This window comes from Pongo pygmaeus, chromosome 10, assembly GCF_028885625.2.
Source record: "Pongo pygmaeus isolate AG05252 chromosome 10, NHGRI_mPonPyg2-v2.0_pri, whole genome shotgun sequence".
NCBI classification, from domain to species: domain Eukaryota; kingdom Metazoa; phylum Chordata; class Mammalia; order Primates; family Hominidae; genus Pongo; species Pongo pygmaeus.
The window spans coordinates 75,168,530-75,185,564 of record NC_072383.2 but is presented as its reverse complement, the minus strand read 5'-3'; the positions used below and the strand labels follow the sequence as shown (position 1 = coordinate 75,185,564).

Sequence of the window (17,035 nt, the reverse complement as noted above, 5' to 3'; positions counted from 1 at the left end):
ACATAGAGACTAACACAAATAGGCAAGTAGCAGCCACAACTATATGTTTTTTAAAATCCAACTGCTTTGATTCATTCCAAAAAAATTAATTTTTAAAATATTGTATTAGAGATTCAAGCATAAGTTTGAAAAAAACAACACTGTAGCAACAAAGTTAAGGAATAATGTGATATTCAAAGTTAGTGAGGAGAATTTCATTTTTTAATTGATATATAATATTTGCACATATTTATAGGGTACACGTGATATTTTGTTAAATGCACAGAATGCATATTGATCAAGTCAGGGTATTTAGAATGTCCATCACCTCAAGCATTTATCATTTCTATGTGTTGGGAACATTTCAAGTCCTCTCAGCTAGCTGTTTTGAAATATACCATACATTATTCTTCACTGTAGTTACCCTAGTCTATCCAAAATTAGAACTTTATCTAACTGTATGTTTGTGCCAATTAACCAACCTTTCTTCATCCCTTCTCCCTCCCCCATACACTGTTTCCAGTCTCTAGTAAGTATCATTCTACTTCCATAGTTATTCAACCAAGAGAGAAAATTATGTGAAGGAGCTGGTAGAAGGAAGTGTACTTTGCAATTGCTGAAGCCTTCTTACCAGTGATGCATCTTTAAATTCTGTTCCTCCAGGGAAAATTTCAGGGTACCCCCTCCTACCACCACCAATGACAGATACAGCTTGGGAAAAACTAGAGCTGCCTGGGAAGATGTAAGTTTAGAAGCTTTTGTTCTAACTTTACACAGTGAGGTGGAAGGGAGCCTCCTTCTGGTCAATCACATAGAAGCGAATTTTGTTTTTCACTGAAAGTTCTACTTTGCCTATTTTATTGCTGGACTTGCAACCAGCTTCTCTTACTAAAAAAAAAAAAAATTCTGCAGTAATCATGTAAGAGCAAAGGAGGAAAAAAATCGCTCTAAACTACGACAGCAGAAATGTGCCCAGACATATACATACTTCAAAGCAAAGGAAGTTCTGTACTGTTTCAATTACTAATCATTTAACACAACAAATTCCAAAGAAAACACAACCTACACATTGAATATATTCTTTAGTTATGGGAAGATTTAGGACAAACTCTGTAAGCTAAATAACTTGAAAGTGAACTATTTATATGACCTTTTCTTTAAAATATTTATTATTTTAATGTAGTCTATATGTAGACTCCTAATATTTATTTATAATAAATGTACTATAGGAGCATAAATCCTGATTTATTTATTTTAATTTACAAATACATCAATCTGATTAATGGCGTCATTTTTCTGTCCTATCACGTTAAATTACATCCATAGTCAAACCCCTAAAGTAAATTATAGGCTTATTCAGGGAACATCCTGTCAAGAAACTATTTGGCACACTGTAAACAGCCAATAAATATTGAAAATAGTAAACATGTATTCTATCAAGGCATATATAGTGTAGATTTTCACATACTTGTAAATTCTTCAGCTGAAACGTTAACAGTCCAGTTCGTCCCTCATCCAATACACTTCAGAGTTTCTTCTCCTTCCATTAATTGAAATGCATTCTGGAGAGAGAAGCTGATTAATATTAGTTAAGCTTACTATGAAAGCAAAGCCGTGCTATTGCCATATAATAATTTTAGAATCAAGAATCAATGCATTCCTTGTTTCCTCAATTCATGCTGACTTTTTTTATCTTTTTTTTTTATTTTTTTTATTTTATTATTATTATACTTTAAGTTTTAGGGTACATGTGCACATTTAATTGCATGTCCTAATGCAGAAATATTCACTTGTCGAGAAGAATCAGGGAGACTGGGGCTGAAGTGCCTCCTTTACATATTCTGGGAAGGCTTCCTAAATGCTACTTCATATTGAATGGGAGGAAGAGGATTCCCCTCTAGTAGGCACTGGGTCTATTCAGTGGAGAAAAGAGGTACAGTTCCTGTCCTCAAGAAGTTTATAATCTATTAGAAAGAAGGCTAAAATCAGAATATACAGCAGAGAAAAGAGGTATAGTTCCTGTCCTCAAGAAGTGTATAATCTATTAGAAAGATTAAAATCAGAAGTGCAAGGATTATAAATGCTGAGATAGAAAAAATGAAAAAAAAGAAAGAACTTGTCATTTCAAAGTTAGTTCTAAGGGTGAACGGCTGGGAAATGTTCTACTCTTGTGCTTGAGCACATCAGCTCCCTGCTGTAAAAGGCACCTGAAAGTCTTATCTTTCTGTGCAAGATGTAGGAAATGTTATGAAAAACTGAATGAAGAAAAAGGCCTCAGGACAACTTGAGGCTGATTCATGATCAAAGCATTGTTTGCAGTAGGCTAGTCCCTAACCATCAGGTATAGACTCAAATGCCAGATAGCAAATGCCAGAATGTAGCTTCCTGCTGGGTGCCATCCATGGGCACACCTACATACACAGGATATGCTGCCTCACACTAGAGATATTTCTTTCACTTTGGTGTTCATTCACCAGCCTTAGAAATACTCAAGGGCTTAGAACCCTGACTCACCAGTACCAGAGTCCCCTTTTCCCCACCCAGTTCTCCAAAGAGATATGTGTGTTCTGCATAAATAGGATTCTTGGAGATATGTCCCAAAATCCCAAATTATCTGAGTTCAAGGAGCTAATGAGCTCCCTTCTCACTATCATCTTCCTGCAGCCTCCTCGCCCCCCAGTCAGCAATGACCATTCCTAGGTGAGGATGGGATCTCTGGCAGGGATTATGTCTCCTATTTCTTTTTGGGGATCCTCCACAGTTCCTGCCATAACACCTTACAGGTTAGCTCATTAAATGATTGATAATGATGACGGTGGTAACAACAAATGCAAAAACTCCTCAAAAGTGACTAGAATGGTAGAATCCCAAGATTTTACCATGAGCCAAAAGTTCTGTGAAAAATCTGGTTGGATAGCACAATTAAATACATTCTGTGCATTTATATTCTCATTCTCTCTTCCCCCAGTATCCTAACAGAGTGTTGACTGACATCTGTGTTCTTTACTAGTGCACCCAGGAAGAAATGCAGAGGCTCCTGTTGGTGCTAAATAAGGCATCTTATGTGCTTAACACAGTCACCATATGGAGCGAGTTCTACCTGAGGCCTGCCTGGGTGAAGTCCAAATTATCGTGAGACCTTATGTCCAACTGATTCTGAGCTCTGGCTTACTAAGTAATGTCCTGAGGTGCTGCCACAGATGCTGGGCCTGTGTTAGTAGAACCAGGCATGGGGGCCCTAACCTGTGTCCAGTAAACAGAGGGAGGTCTTTGATCTCACTGGGAGGGTGCAGTTTTGTTGCTTGCACCCCATTCTGGACCCATAAAGCTTATATTTGTTACAAGAGCATTTATTTGGAAAATTAATAGACAAAGTGCTCATTTGCTTTAAGAAAAGCAAAGAACAAGCTCAACAATTTATGGAAAGTTTTATTTGACTACTGGGTCACTGGTTTAATTTTGCATATGTTCTCATAAATGTAACCAGCAGGGTTTTACGCAAGAATCATCTTGTAAACTAAATGTGCTGGCAGAGGAAAATCAGTTTGCAGCACCCAAGACATTAGGGAAATTGGCAACCATGGAAAACACCTGTAATGCTCTCCTCCCCAGTCTCACAGCCAACCACCAGAGGAGGAATACCCTTGCTCAAACACTTCTCTCGGGTGATTAGCTCTTCTGTCAACCAATTAACTTCTGAGTGAATTTCAATATTAAAGAGAAGCTGAAAGTAACAATAGCACTTATCCCGGTGTTATTTTGTAACAAAAAAATATTATCTGGCCAGGCGGGGTGGCTCACTCCTGTAATCCTAGCACTTTGGGAGGCTTAGGCAGGTAGATCACTTGAGGTCAGGAGTTCGAGACCAGCCTACCCAACATGGTGAAACCCTGTCTCTACTAAAAATACAAAAATTAGCCAGGTGTCGTGGCACATACCTATAATCCCAGCTACTCGGGAGGCTGAGGCAGGAGAATCGCTTGAACCTGGGAGGTGGAGGTTGCAGTGAGCCAAGATTGCACTACTGCACTCCAGCCTGGGAAAGACAGAGGGAGACTCCATCTCAAATACACACACACACACACACACACACACACACATATATAATCTGACTTAGTAATCAGACTGTCACACCTTGTGTACTCCCAAACAATGGCAAATTAACGTAAAACATATTAAATAGAGAAACTCTCTGGGGTGTGTGTTGAGGGAGGGAGGATTGCATGCTTTGCATTTAAATGGCAAAGACTGACCTGAGAAAATGTGCTTATGGGAACTTTAGAGCCTTGTACATTTACCTCAGTGCTACTAGAGATCAGAAATCCACCAGTGCAGATGAACAATCCCCGTGTGAAGTTGCTGCTGTTAGGATGCAAGTTGATGTTGTAATTAAATTCACTCTAGACAGACATTTTGCTTTCTGAGCAGCCCTACATACTGTTGTCCCTTAAAGTGGTTATTAAAGGGTTATGATAGGACTTAACGATGGTGGCTACCATTTGTGATTAGGACCTACCAGATCAAGACACTATGCTGGGCAAATGAACTCTAACCCCTTCCAGTATTGACACAATCTTGCAGGATATGTATTCTTGTCCCTATTTTACAGATCAGGAAATGGAACCTCAGAGAAGATAAAACGTGGGAAAAAAATGATATGTGAACTTAGTCTAACTCCAAGTCAAGCTCATGATATGTGAACTTAGTCTAACTCCAAAGTCAAGCTCTTTCCACAATCATTTCAAGATCTTTTCACATATATTTTCCCCTAGAGGGAAAAGGATCCCCAAATAGAAAGTTATAATTTGCAGTTCTTTGTCATGGAAGTAGAGTCTCAGGGAGCTAGAACACTGCTGACCTGACCCAACTCAGGAGCCGAAACAGTAAACCTGTAAGGTTTGTCACTCATGTATTCCTCATTTCACCCTAAAGACAGATTGTGGTGTTTTTACCCTTGGTAGTAATGTGATTCTGTAACAATCTTCTGAATACTCATGAGAGGATTGAGGAGACCAAAGAGGAGTCATTCATTCATTCATTGGTCCTTTCACTTGTTCAGTCATTCATTTAATCCAAGTAATACAAGAATAATGGTTTCAAGCAGCGGTTGGCAATCTACTACTTTATTACAATCATAAATAAAGTTTCATAAACTTTATTAATGAAATCAGGTGGTGGGTCACATGTGGGTCCAATGTGACTCACAACTGGCTTTCATAAATAAAGTTTTACTGGAACACAGCTTTGTGTTCATTTACATATTGTCTGTGACTGCTTTGCACACTACAAGAGCAAATGTGAGTTATAGCAATAGAGGCAGAATGCACCACACAGCTGAAAATATTTATCAATGGACCCTTTACAAAAAATGTTTGCTAATTTCTGATTATTCCATTCAAACACTGACTCTGCCATTGGACTTGAACCTCTCTGAGCCTCGATTTCCTCTTATGTAAATCAGAGATGAAAATAATGTTACCTAATTGATTTGCTGTGAGGATTAAATATTTTTACATGAAAAGTACCCAGAACAAAGTAAGCACTGAATATTAATTGTTATTATTATTATTCATTCCTTCATCAGTATTGCCAGAGTGGTTGGAAAATAGGGCACAGGCTGCAATTAGTACTGTGTCCAGTCCCCTGCCTTCTGGGCTGTTTGAGATGCCTGTTACATGGGCACATAGGCAGTAGGGCATCTATGTGTGGGCCAGGTGTATACACTTGGGAGTTAATCATGAGTGATATTGTAAAGCTACAAAGCTGGATGAAATCACTTAGAAAGTGATTCCGATGGAATTACTGGAGAAAATGTATGCATAGAGTAGAGAAGGGACAGACACAAATCCTGGAGTACCCCAAAATTTGAGGTGAAGTAGAGCAGGGGAAGTCAGGAAAGGCAGTTGAGAAGGAAAGGATCGATGAAACAGGAAGAAAAGTAGGAGACTGTGGTGGCTGAGAAGTTTAAAAATAAATTGTTCCAAGGAGAGTGTGGTCAGATGTGCTAACTACACATGATCGTTCAAGAACATGTAGACTAAGAGTGGATCATTTTATTGGCAACATGCAGGTCATTGCTGACTTCATAAGAAAGATTTTGCTGGCTGGTATGTTTTCAAGAGTGTGAAGGTAGAAACTGTACATACAGGCAACTATTTGGAGGACTTTTGCTATAAAAGGGAGTGGAGAAATGTGGCAGAATCTAAAAGACGTGGGATCAAGGGAGGAATTTGTAAGACAGGATTACAGCATGTGGGTCTGCTGGTGGAAATGACTCAGGAGAGGGGAAAGTATGGAGATGGCTGCAGCAGTAGCTGAGCAAAGATGGAATTCAGGGCTAAATGGGCAAGCTACACTCCTTATTCAAAATTTCTGCATAAATGAATTACATTTGTCTACCCAACTCCCGGCTCTTGGCAACTTCAATATCCTAGTTCCCCACTTGGTCCCATATTTAGCTCTTATTTTCTGTGTATCCTGTAATAATACTGAGACTCAAGTTCTGGCTTTCCATCTTGTCTTTGCCCTTTGACACATCTAAAGGATACAACTCTACTCCTCTTAATCCCCATGACTCCAAAGAAATTGACCCAGGTAGGCTGCTCCATTTTCTGTTTGCTGTCATTGTACTTTTAAAGGATAATTGGATACAATTGCGCAATGTGCACTGTGTAACCCTAGAGGCCATCATTCACATAGTTGGCTGAGTTATTAATATAATGTTCTAGCAGACGGCAACAAGTGTTTTTGCTCTATCAAGACAATATTCCATCAGATAAAAGTTGCATCTTAATGAAGAAGCCCTATTTTCTTTTTTTTTTTTTGTATTTTAACTTTTTTTTAATATACTTTAAGTTTTAGGGTACATGCACACAACGTGCAGGTTTGTTACATATGTATACATGTGCCATGTTGGTGTGTTGCACCCATTAACTCGTCATTTAACATTAGGTATATCTCCTAATGCTATCCCTTCCTCCTCCCCCCACCCCACAACAGGCCCCGGTGTGTGCTGTTCCCCTTCCTGTGTCCATGTGTTCTCATTGTTCAATTACCACCTATGAGTGAGAACATGCAGTGTTTGGTTTTTTGTCCTTGCGATAGTTTGCCGAGAATGATGGTTTCCAGCTTCATCCATGTCCCTACAAAGGACATGAACTCATCATTTTTTATGGCTGCATAGTATTCCATGGTGTATATGTGCCACATTTTCTTTTTTTTTATTATTATTATACTTTAAGTTTTAGGGTACATGTGCACAATGTGCAGGTTACTTACATATGTATACATGTGCCATGCTGGTGTGCTGCACCCACTAACTCGTCATCTAGCATTAGCTATATCTCCCAATGCTATCCCTCCCCCCTCCCCCCACCCCACAACAGTCCCCAGAGCATGATGTTCCCCTTCCTGTGTCCATGTGTTCTCATTGTTCAATTCCCATCTATGAGTGAGAACATGCGGTGTTTGGTTTTTTGTTCTTGCAATAGTTTACTGAGAATGATGATTTCCAGTTTCATCCATGTCCCTACAAAGGACATAAACTCATCATTTTTTATGGCTGCATAGTATTCCATGGTGTATATGTGCCACATTTTCTTAATCCAGTCTATCATTGTTGGACATTTGGGTTGGTTCCAAGTCTTTGCTATTGTGAATAATGCCGCAATAAACATACATGTGCATGTGTCTTTATAGCAGCATGATTTATAGTCCTTTGGGTATATACCCAGTAATGGGATGGCTGGGTCAAATGGTATTTCTAGTTCTAGATCCCTGAGGAATCGCCACACTGACTTCCACAAGGGTTGAACTAGTTTACAGTCCCACCAACAGTGTAAAAGTCTTCCTATTTCTCCACATCCTCTCCAGCACCTGTTGTTTCCTGACTTTTTAATGATTGCCATTCTAACTGGTGTGAGATGGTATCTCATTGTGGTTTTGATTTGCATTTCTCCGATGGCCAGTGATGGTGAGCATTTGTTCATGTGTCTTTTGGCTGCATAAATGTCTTCTTTTGAGAAGTGTCTGTTTATGTCCTTTGCCCACTTTTTGATGGGGTTGTTTGTTTTTTTCTTGTAAATTTGTTTGAGTTCATTGTAGATTCTGGATATTAGCCCTTTGTCAGATGAATAGGTTGTGAAAATTTTCTCCCATTTTGTAGGTTGCCTGTTCACTGTGATGGTAGTTTCTTTTGCTGTGCAGAGCTCTTTAGTTTAATTAGATCCCATTTGTCAATTTTGGCTTTTGTTGCCATTGCTTTTGGTGTTTTAGACATGAAGTCCTTGCCCATGCCTATGTCCTGAATGGTAATGCCTAGGTTTTCTTCTAGGGTTTTTATGGTTTTAGGTCTAATGTTTAAGTCTTTAATCCATCTTGAATTGATTTTTGTATAAGGTGTAAGGAAGGGATCCAGTTTCAGCTTTCTACATATGGCTAGCCAGTTTTCCCAGCACCATTTATTAAATAGGGAATCCTTTCCCCATTTCTTGTTTTTGTCAGGTTTCTCAAAGATCATATAGTTGTAGATATGCAGCATTATTTCTGAGGGCTCTGTTCTGTTCCATTGATCTATATCTCTGTTTTGGTACCAGTACCATGCTGTTTTGGTTACTGTAGCCTTGTAGTATAGTTTGAAGTCAGGTAGTGTGATGCCTCCAGCTTTGTTCTTTTGGCTTAGGATTGACTTGGTGATGCGGGCTCTTTTTCGGATCCATATGAACTTTAAAGTAGTTTTTTCCAGTTCTGTGAAGAAAGTCATTGGTAGCTTGATGGGGATGGCATTGAATCTGTAAATTACCTTGGGCAGTATGGCCATTTTCATGATATTGATTCTTCCTACCCATGAGCATGGAATGTTCTTCCATTTGTTTGTATCCTCTTTTATTTCATTGAGCAGTGGTTTGTAGTTCTCCTTGAAGAGGTCCTTCACATCCCTTGTAAGTTGGATTCCTAGGTATTTTATACTCTTTGGAGCAATTGTGAATGGGAGTTCACTCATGATTTGGCTCTCTGTTTGTCTGTTGTTGGTGTATAAGAATGCTTGTGATTTTTGCACATTAATTTTGTATCCTGAGACTTTGCTGAAGTTGTTTATCAGCTTAAGGAGATTTTGGGCTGAGACGATGGGGTTTTCTAAATATACAATCATGTCGTCTGCAAATAGGGACAATCTGACTTCCTCTTTTCCTAATTGAATACCCATTATTTCCTTCTCCTGCCAAATTGCCCTGGCCAGAACTTCCAACAGTATGTTGAATAGGAGTGGTGAGAGAGGGCATCCCTGTCTTGTGCCAGTTTTCAAAGGGAATGCTTCCAGTTTTTGCCCATTCAGTATGATATTGGCTGTGGGTTTGTCATAGATAGCTCTTATTATTTTGAGATACGTCCCATCAATACCTAATTTATTGAGAGTTTTTAGCATGAAGTGTTGTTGAATTTTGTCAAAGGCCTTTTCTGCATCTATTGAGATAATCATGTGGTTTTTGTCTTTGGTTCTGTTTATATGCTGGATTACATTTATTGATTTGCACATATTGAACCAGCCTTGCATCCCAGGGATGAAGCCCACTTGATCATGGTGAATAAGCTTTTTGATGTGCTGCTGGATTCGATTTGCCAGTATTTTATTGAGGATTTTTGCATCAATGTTCATCAAGGATATTGGTCTAAATTTCTCTTTTTTGATTGTGTCTCTGCCCGGCTTTGGTATTAGGATGATGCTGGCCTCATAAAATGAGTTAGGGAGGATTCCCTCTTTTTCTATTGATTGGAATAGTTTCAGAAGGAATGGTACCAGTTCCTCCTTGTACCTCTGGTAGAATTCGTCTGTGAATCCATCTGGTCCTGGACTCTTTTTGGTTGGTAAGCTATTGATTATTGCCACAATTTCAGCTCCTGTTATTGGTCTATTCAGAGATTTAACTTCTTCCTGGTTTGGTCTTGGGAGGGTGTATGTGTCGAGGAATTTATCCATTTCTTCTAGATTTTCTAGTTTATTTGTGTAGAGGTGTTTGTAGTATTCTCTGATGGTAGTTAGTATTTCTGTGGCATCGGTGGTGATATCCCCTTTATCATTTTTTATTGAATCTATTTGATTCTTCTCTTTTTCTTTATTAGTCGTGCTAGCGGTCTATCAATTTTGTTGATCCTTTCAAAAAACCAGCTCCTGGATTCATTAATTTTTTGAAGGGTTTTTTGTGTCTCTATTTCCTTCAGTGCTGCTCTGATTTTAGTTATTTCTTGCCTTCTGCTAGCTTTTGAATGTGTTTGCTCTTGCTTTTCTAGTTGTGATGTTAGGGTGTCAATTTTGGATCTTTCCTGCTTTCTCTTGTGGGCATTTAGTGCTATAAATTTCCCTCTACACACTGCTTTGAATGCATCCCAGAGATTCTGGTATGTTGTGTCTTTGTTCTTGTTGGTTTCAAAGAACATCTTTATTTCTGCCTTCATTTCGTTGTGTACCCAGTAGTCATTCAGAAGCAGGTTGTTCAGTTTCCATGTAGTTGAGTGGTTTTGAGTGAGACTCTTAATCCTGAGTTCTAGCTTGATTGCACTGTGATCTGAGAGATAGTTTGTTATAATTTCTGTTCTTTTACATTTGCTGAGGAGAGCTTTACTTCCAAGTATGTGGTCAATTTTGGAATAGGTGTGGTGTGGTGCTGAAAAAAATGTATATTCTGTTGATTTGGGGTGGAGAGTTCTGTAGATGTCTATTAGGTCCGCTTGGTGCAGAGCTGAGTTCAATTCCTGGGTATCCTTGTTGACTTTCTGTCTCGTTGATCTGTCTAATGTTGACAGTGGGGTGTTAAAGTCTCCCATTATTAATGTGTGGGAGTCTAAGTCTCTTTGTAAGTCACTCAGGACTTGCTTTATGAATCTGGGTGCTCCTGTATTGGGTGCATATATATTTAGGATAGTTAGCTCTTCTTGTTGAATGATCCCTTTACCATTATGTAATGGCCTTCTTTGTCTCTTTTGATCTTCATTGGTTTAAAGTCTGTTTTATCAGAAAGTAGGATTGCAACCCCTGCCTTTTTTTGCTTTCCATTTGCTTGGTAGATCTTCCTCCATCCTTTTATTTTGAGCCTATGTGTGTCTCTGCACGTGAGATGGGTTTCCTGAATACAGCACACTGATGGGTCTTGACTCTTTATCCAATTTGCCAGTCTGTGTCTTTTAATTGGAGCATTTAGTCCATTTAATTGGAGCATTTAAAGTTAATATTTTTATGTGTGAATTTGATCCTGTCATTATGATGTTAGCTGGTTATTTTGCTCATTAGTTGATGCAGTTTCTTCCTAGTCTCAATGGTCTTTACATTTTGGCATGATTTTGCAGCGGCTGGTACCGGTTGTTCCTTTCCATGTTTAGCGCTTCCCTCAGGAGCTCTTTTAGGGCAGGCCTGGTGGTGACAAAATCTCTCAGCATTTGCTTGTCTCTAAAGGATTTTATTTCTCCTTCACTTATGAAGCTTAGTTTGGCTGGATATGAAATTCTGGGTTGAAAATTCTTTTCTTTAAGAATGTTGAATATTGGCCCCCACCCTCTTCTGGCTTGTAGAGTTTCTGCCGAGAGATCCGTTGTTAGTCTGATGGGCTTCCCTTTGAGGGTAATCCGACCTTTCTCTCTGGCTGCCCTTAACATTTTTTCCTTCATTTCAACTTTGTTGAATCTTACAGTTATGTGTCTTGGAGTTGCTCTTCTCAAGGAGTATCTTTGTGGCATTCTCTGTATTTCCTGAATCTGAATGTTGGCCTGCCTTGCTAGATTGGGGAAGTTCTCCTGGATAATATCCTGCAGAGTGTTTTCCAACTTGGTTCCATTCTCCCTGTCACTTTCAGGTACACCAGTCGGACGTAGATTTGGTCTTTTCACATAGTCCCATATTTTTTGGAGGCTTTGCTCGTTTCTTTTTATTCTTTTTTCTCTAAACTTCCCTTCTTACTTCATTTCATTCGTTTCATTTTCCATTGCTGATACCCTTTCTTCCAGTTGATCACATCGGCTCCTGAGGCTCCTGCATTCTTCACATAGTTCTTGAGCCTTGGCTTTCAGCTCCATCAGCTCCTTTAAGCACTTCTCTGTATTGGTTATTCTAGTTATACATTCTTCTAAATTTTTTTCAAAGTTTTCAACTTCTTTGCCTTTGGTTTGAATATCCTCCCGTAGCTCGGTGTAATTTGATCCTCTGAAGCCTTCTTCTCTCAACTCGTCAAAGTCATTCTCCGTCCAGCTTTGTTCCTTTGCTGGTGAGGAACTGCGTTCCTTTGGAGGAGGAGAGGCACTCTGCTTTTTAGAGTTTCCAGTTTTTCTGCTCTGTTTTTTCCCCATCTTTGTGGTTTTATCTGCTTTTGGTCTTTGATGATGGTGATGTACAGATGGGTTTTTGGTGTGGATGTCCTTTCTGTTTGTTAGTTTTCCTTCTAACAGACAGGACCCTCAGCTGCAGGTCGGTTGGAGTACCTGGCCTATGAGGTGTCAGTCTGCCCCTGCTGGGGGATGCCTCCCAGTTAGGCTGCTCGGGGGTCAGGGGTCAGGGACCCACTTGAGGAGGCAGTCTGCTCGTTCTCAGATCTCCAGCTGCGTGCTGGGAGAACGACTGCTCTCTTCAAAGCTGTCAGACAGGGACATTTAAGTCTGCAGAGGTTACTGCTGTCTTTTTGTTTGTCTGTGCCCTGCCCCTAGAGGTGGAGCCTACAGAGGCAGGCAGGTCTCCTTGAGCTGTGGTGGGCTCCATCCAGTTCCAGCTTCCCGGCTGCTTTGTTTACCTAAGCAAGCCTGGGCAATGGCGGGCGCCCCTCCCCCAGCCTCGCTGCCACCTTGCAGTTTGATCTCAGACTGCTGTGCTAGCAATCAGCGAGACTCTGTGGGCGTAGGACCCTCTGAGCCAGGTGTGAATCTCCTTGTGTGCCATTTTTTAAGCCTGTCAGAAAAGCGCAGTATTCGGGTGGGAGTGACCCGATTTTCCAGGTGCCATCTGTCACCCCTTTCTTTGACTAGGAAAGGGAACTCCCTGACCCCTTGCGCTTCCCGAGTGAGGCAATGCCTTGCCCTTCTTTGGCTCGCACACAGTGCGTGCACCCACTGACCTGCGCCCACTGTCTGGCACTCCCTAGTGAGATGAACCCGGTACCTCAGATGGAAATGCAGAAATCACCCATCTTCTGTGTCGCTCACGCTGGGAGCTGTAGACTGGAGCTGTTCCTATTCAGCCACCTTGGCTCCCGACACATGCCACACTTTCTTAATCCAGTCTATCATTGTTGGACATTTGGGTTGGTTCCAAGTCTTTGCTATTGTGAATAGTGCCACAATAAACATACATGTGCATGTGTCTTTATAGCAGCATGATTTATAGTCCTTTGGGTATATACCCAGTAATGGGATGGCTGGGTCAAATGGTATTTCTAGTTCTAGATCCCTGAGGAATTGCCACACTGACTTCCACAAGGGTTGAACTAGTTTACAGTCCCACCAACAGTGTAAAAGTCTTCCTATTTCTCCACATCCTCTCCAGCACCTGTTGTTTCCTGACTTTTTAATGATCGCCATTCTAACTGGTGTGAGTTGGCATTTCATTGTGGTTTTTATTTGTATTTCTCTGATGGCCAGTGATGATGAGTATTTTTTCATGTGTCTTTTGGCTGCATAAATGTCTTCTTTTGAGAAGTGTCTGTTCATGTCCTTCGCCCACTTGTTGATGGGGTTGTTTGTTTTTTCTTGTAAATTTGTTTGAATTCATTGTAGATTCTGGATATTAGCCCTTTGTCAGATGAGTAGGTTGCAAAAATTTTCTCCCATTCTGTAGGTTGCCTGTTCACTCTGATGGTAGTTTCTTTTGCTGTGTAGAAGCTCTTTCATTTAATTAGATCCCATTTGTCAATTTTGGCTTTTGTTGCCATTGCTTTTGGTGTTTTAGACATGAAGTCCTTGCCCATGCCTATGTCCTGAATGGTATTGCCTAGGTTTTCTTCTAGGCTTTTTATGGTTTTAGTTCTAACATGTAAGTCTTTAATCCATCTTGAATTGATTTTTGTATAAGGTTTAAGGAAGGGATCCAGTTTCAGCTTTCTACATATGGCTAGCCAGTTTTCCCAGCACCGTTTATTAAATAGGGAATCCTTTCCCCATTTCTTGTTTTTGTCAGGTTTCTCAAAGTTCAGATAGTTGTAGATATGCGGCATTATTTCTGAGGGCTCTGTTCTGTTCCATTAGTCTATATCTCTGTTTTGGTACCAGTACCATGCTGTTTTGGTTACTGTAGCCTTGTAGTATAGTTTGAAGTCAAGTATCATGATGCCACCAGCTTTGTTCTTTTGGCTTAGGATTGACTTGGCAATGTGGGCTCTTTTCTGGTTCCATATGAACTTTAAAGTAGTTTTTTCCAATTCTGTGGAGAAAGTCATTGGTAGCTTGATGGGGATGGCATTGAATCTATAAATGACCTTGGGCGGTATGGCCATTTTCACAATATTGATTCTTCCTACCCATGAGCATGGAATGTTCTTCCATTTGTTTGTATCCTCTTTTATTTCATTGAGCAGTGGTTTGTAGTTCTCCTTGAAGAGGTCCTTCATGACCCTTGTAAGTTGGATTCCTAGGTATTTTATTTGGCTCTCTGTTTGTCTGTTATTGGTGTATAAGAATGCTTGTGATTTTTGCACATTGATTTTGTATCCTGAGACTTTGCTGAAGTTGCCTATCAGCTTAAGGAGATTTTGGACTGAGATGATGGGGTTTTCTAGAAATACAATCATGTCATCCGCAAACAGGGACAATTTGACTTCCTCTTTTCCTAATTGAATACCCTTTATTTCTTTCTCCTGCCTGATTGCCCTGGCCAGGACTTCCAACGCTATGTTGAATAGGAGTAGTGAGAGAGGGCATCCCTGTCTTGTGCCAGTTTTCAAAGGGAATGAAGAAGCCCTATTTTCTAATTCACACTAAGGCACCATATCAACTTCTGATAGTCCCACATGTGAGGTCTATTTCTGCTGTAACATGAAGGGAAATCACATAAGCGGTTCAGTAGGATTGACCACAAAACTCGAGGAGAAGATATTGTGCCTAAAAGAACCATAACAATGTCAAAGCCTTGTCTCTTGCAAATCATAAATAAAAATATTTACCAATTCCTAATGACGTGGAATTGATGATTAAATGAGCAATGCAACAGTAAAACACCTGATGAAATTTGTTATACATGTACCTGCATTCATTATTACATAAGCCTGTATGTAGATTGCTTATAGTAATGCTTTTTTTCTTTAAAACAATAGAACAAAACCTGCTATTTCAAAGCCAAATCAAAATACTCCATTCTGTAACAGTTAATGTTTAAATATAAGAAACCCAAGTATCCAAGCTTTTTGGCCCTAGGCAGGTACTTTTTTGCCCTCTAGACCATGATTTACACTAATGAGCCTTAGATATAACTAAGTTATATCTATATAACTTAGATATAAATGATGATTCTCCCAGAATTAAGAACTTCCAGGTAAAGTCAGATACAGGCAGACACAGTGAACAGCAGCCAAAATATGCACAACTTAAGAGAAATTTGCCCTGAGGAAAATGAATAAGAAGTGTTATTCTTGGGCTCCTACCTCTCTCAGCACATGTTAGGGAAACATACCTTTTCATACTGTCTTAATTTACTTACCTTATTTAGCTTCTATTATCTCTGCCTGTTCAGTCCCACCTGACTTTAAAGACCTAGCTCAAAATCTACCTTCCTCTTAAAAAGGCAAATCCTACATATATGAGGTAGCTAAAGTAGTCAAATTCAAAGCAACAGAAAGCAAAATGGTGGTTACCAGGGATGAGAAAGAGTGAAGGCAACCTATAGATTGCGAGAAAATCTTTGCAAACCATATATCTGATAAGGGGTTAAAATATCTAAAATATGTCAGGAACTCCTACAATGCAATAGCAAAAAACTAACAACCTGATTTTAAAATGCTTTCTAACTGTTATTTTTAACTGTTGACTTTTATCACAAAAGAAAATCTCTGACTTTAACACCATTCCTTCCCCCTACATTTTGACTTTTTGATATCTCAATTTACATCTTCTACATTTTGTATATCTTAGCCAACTGTTGTAGTGATACTCTTTAATGGTTTTGTCTTGTAATCTTCATACTCAAGATATAAGTGTATAAAGATATCCATACCACAATTATAGTATCAGAATAGTCTGAATTTGTTGGCGTATTTACTTTCACCAGTGAGTTTTATACCTTCAGATGTGTTCTTGGTACACATTTGTGTTCTTTTCTCTCAGATTGAAAAAAAGATCCATTTAGCTTATCTCTTTTTTTTTTTTTTTTTTCAAGACAGAGTTTCACTCTCATTGTTCAGGCTGCAGTGCAATGTCACAATCTCAGCTCACCACAACCTCTGCCTCCTGGGTTTGGGTGATTCTCCTGCCTCAGCCTCCCAAGTAGCTGGGATTACAGACATGCACCACCACGCCCAACTAATTTGGTATTTTTAGTAGAGATGGGGTTTCTCCATGTTGGTCAAGCTGGTCTTGAACTCCTGACCTAAGGTGATCCACCTGCCTCGGCCTCCCAAAGTGCTGGGATTACAGGCGTGAGCCACCATGCCCAGCTCATTTAGCTTTTCTTATAAGACAAGTTGGGTGTTGATGAATTCCTTTAGTTTTTGTTTGTCTGGGAAAGTCTATTTCTCTTTCATACTTGAAGGATAGTTTTGCTGGGTACTGTATTGCGAGGAAAAGGAAAGAAGAGAATGAGGAGGGGCTAGTCAATGGGTACAAAGTTTTAGTTAGAAAAGAAGAATAAATTCTGGCATCTTTTTGCATAGTAGGGTAACTATAGCAAATAACAATGTATCATATATTTCAAGATAGCTAAAAAAAGAGGATCCTAAAAGTTATCACCACAAAGAAAAGATAAAGGTTTGAGATGATGAATATGTTAATTACCCTGATTTGATCATTATACAATGTATACATATGCTGAAACATCACAATGTACCCCATAAACATGTGCATTTATTGTGTGTCAATTATAAAAAATTTTTTAATT

The 17,035-nt window shown here is 39.6% G+C and overlaps 1 long non-coding RNA gene across 1 annotated transcript in view; it reads right to left on the bottom strand.

The window, feature by feature from the left end:
- Positions 1–17,035, bottom strand: part of LOC129009805 (uncharacterized) — a 52,260-nt gene that overhangs the window by 10,043 nt on the left and 25,182 nt on the right. The window contains exon 2 of the long non-coding RNA XR_008492848.1: positions 1,448–1,541. This is a non-coding gene — a long non-coding RNA (uncharacterized LOC129009805). The remainder of the gene's footprint in view (positions 1–1,447; positions 1,542–17,035) is intronic.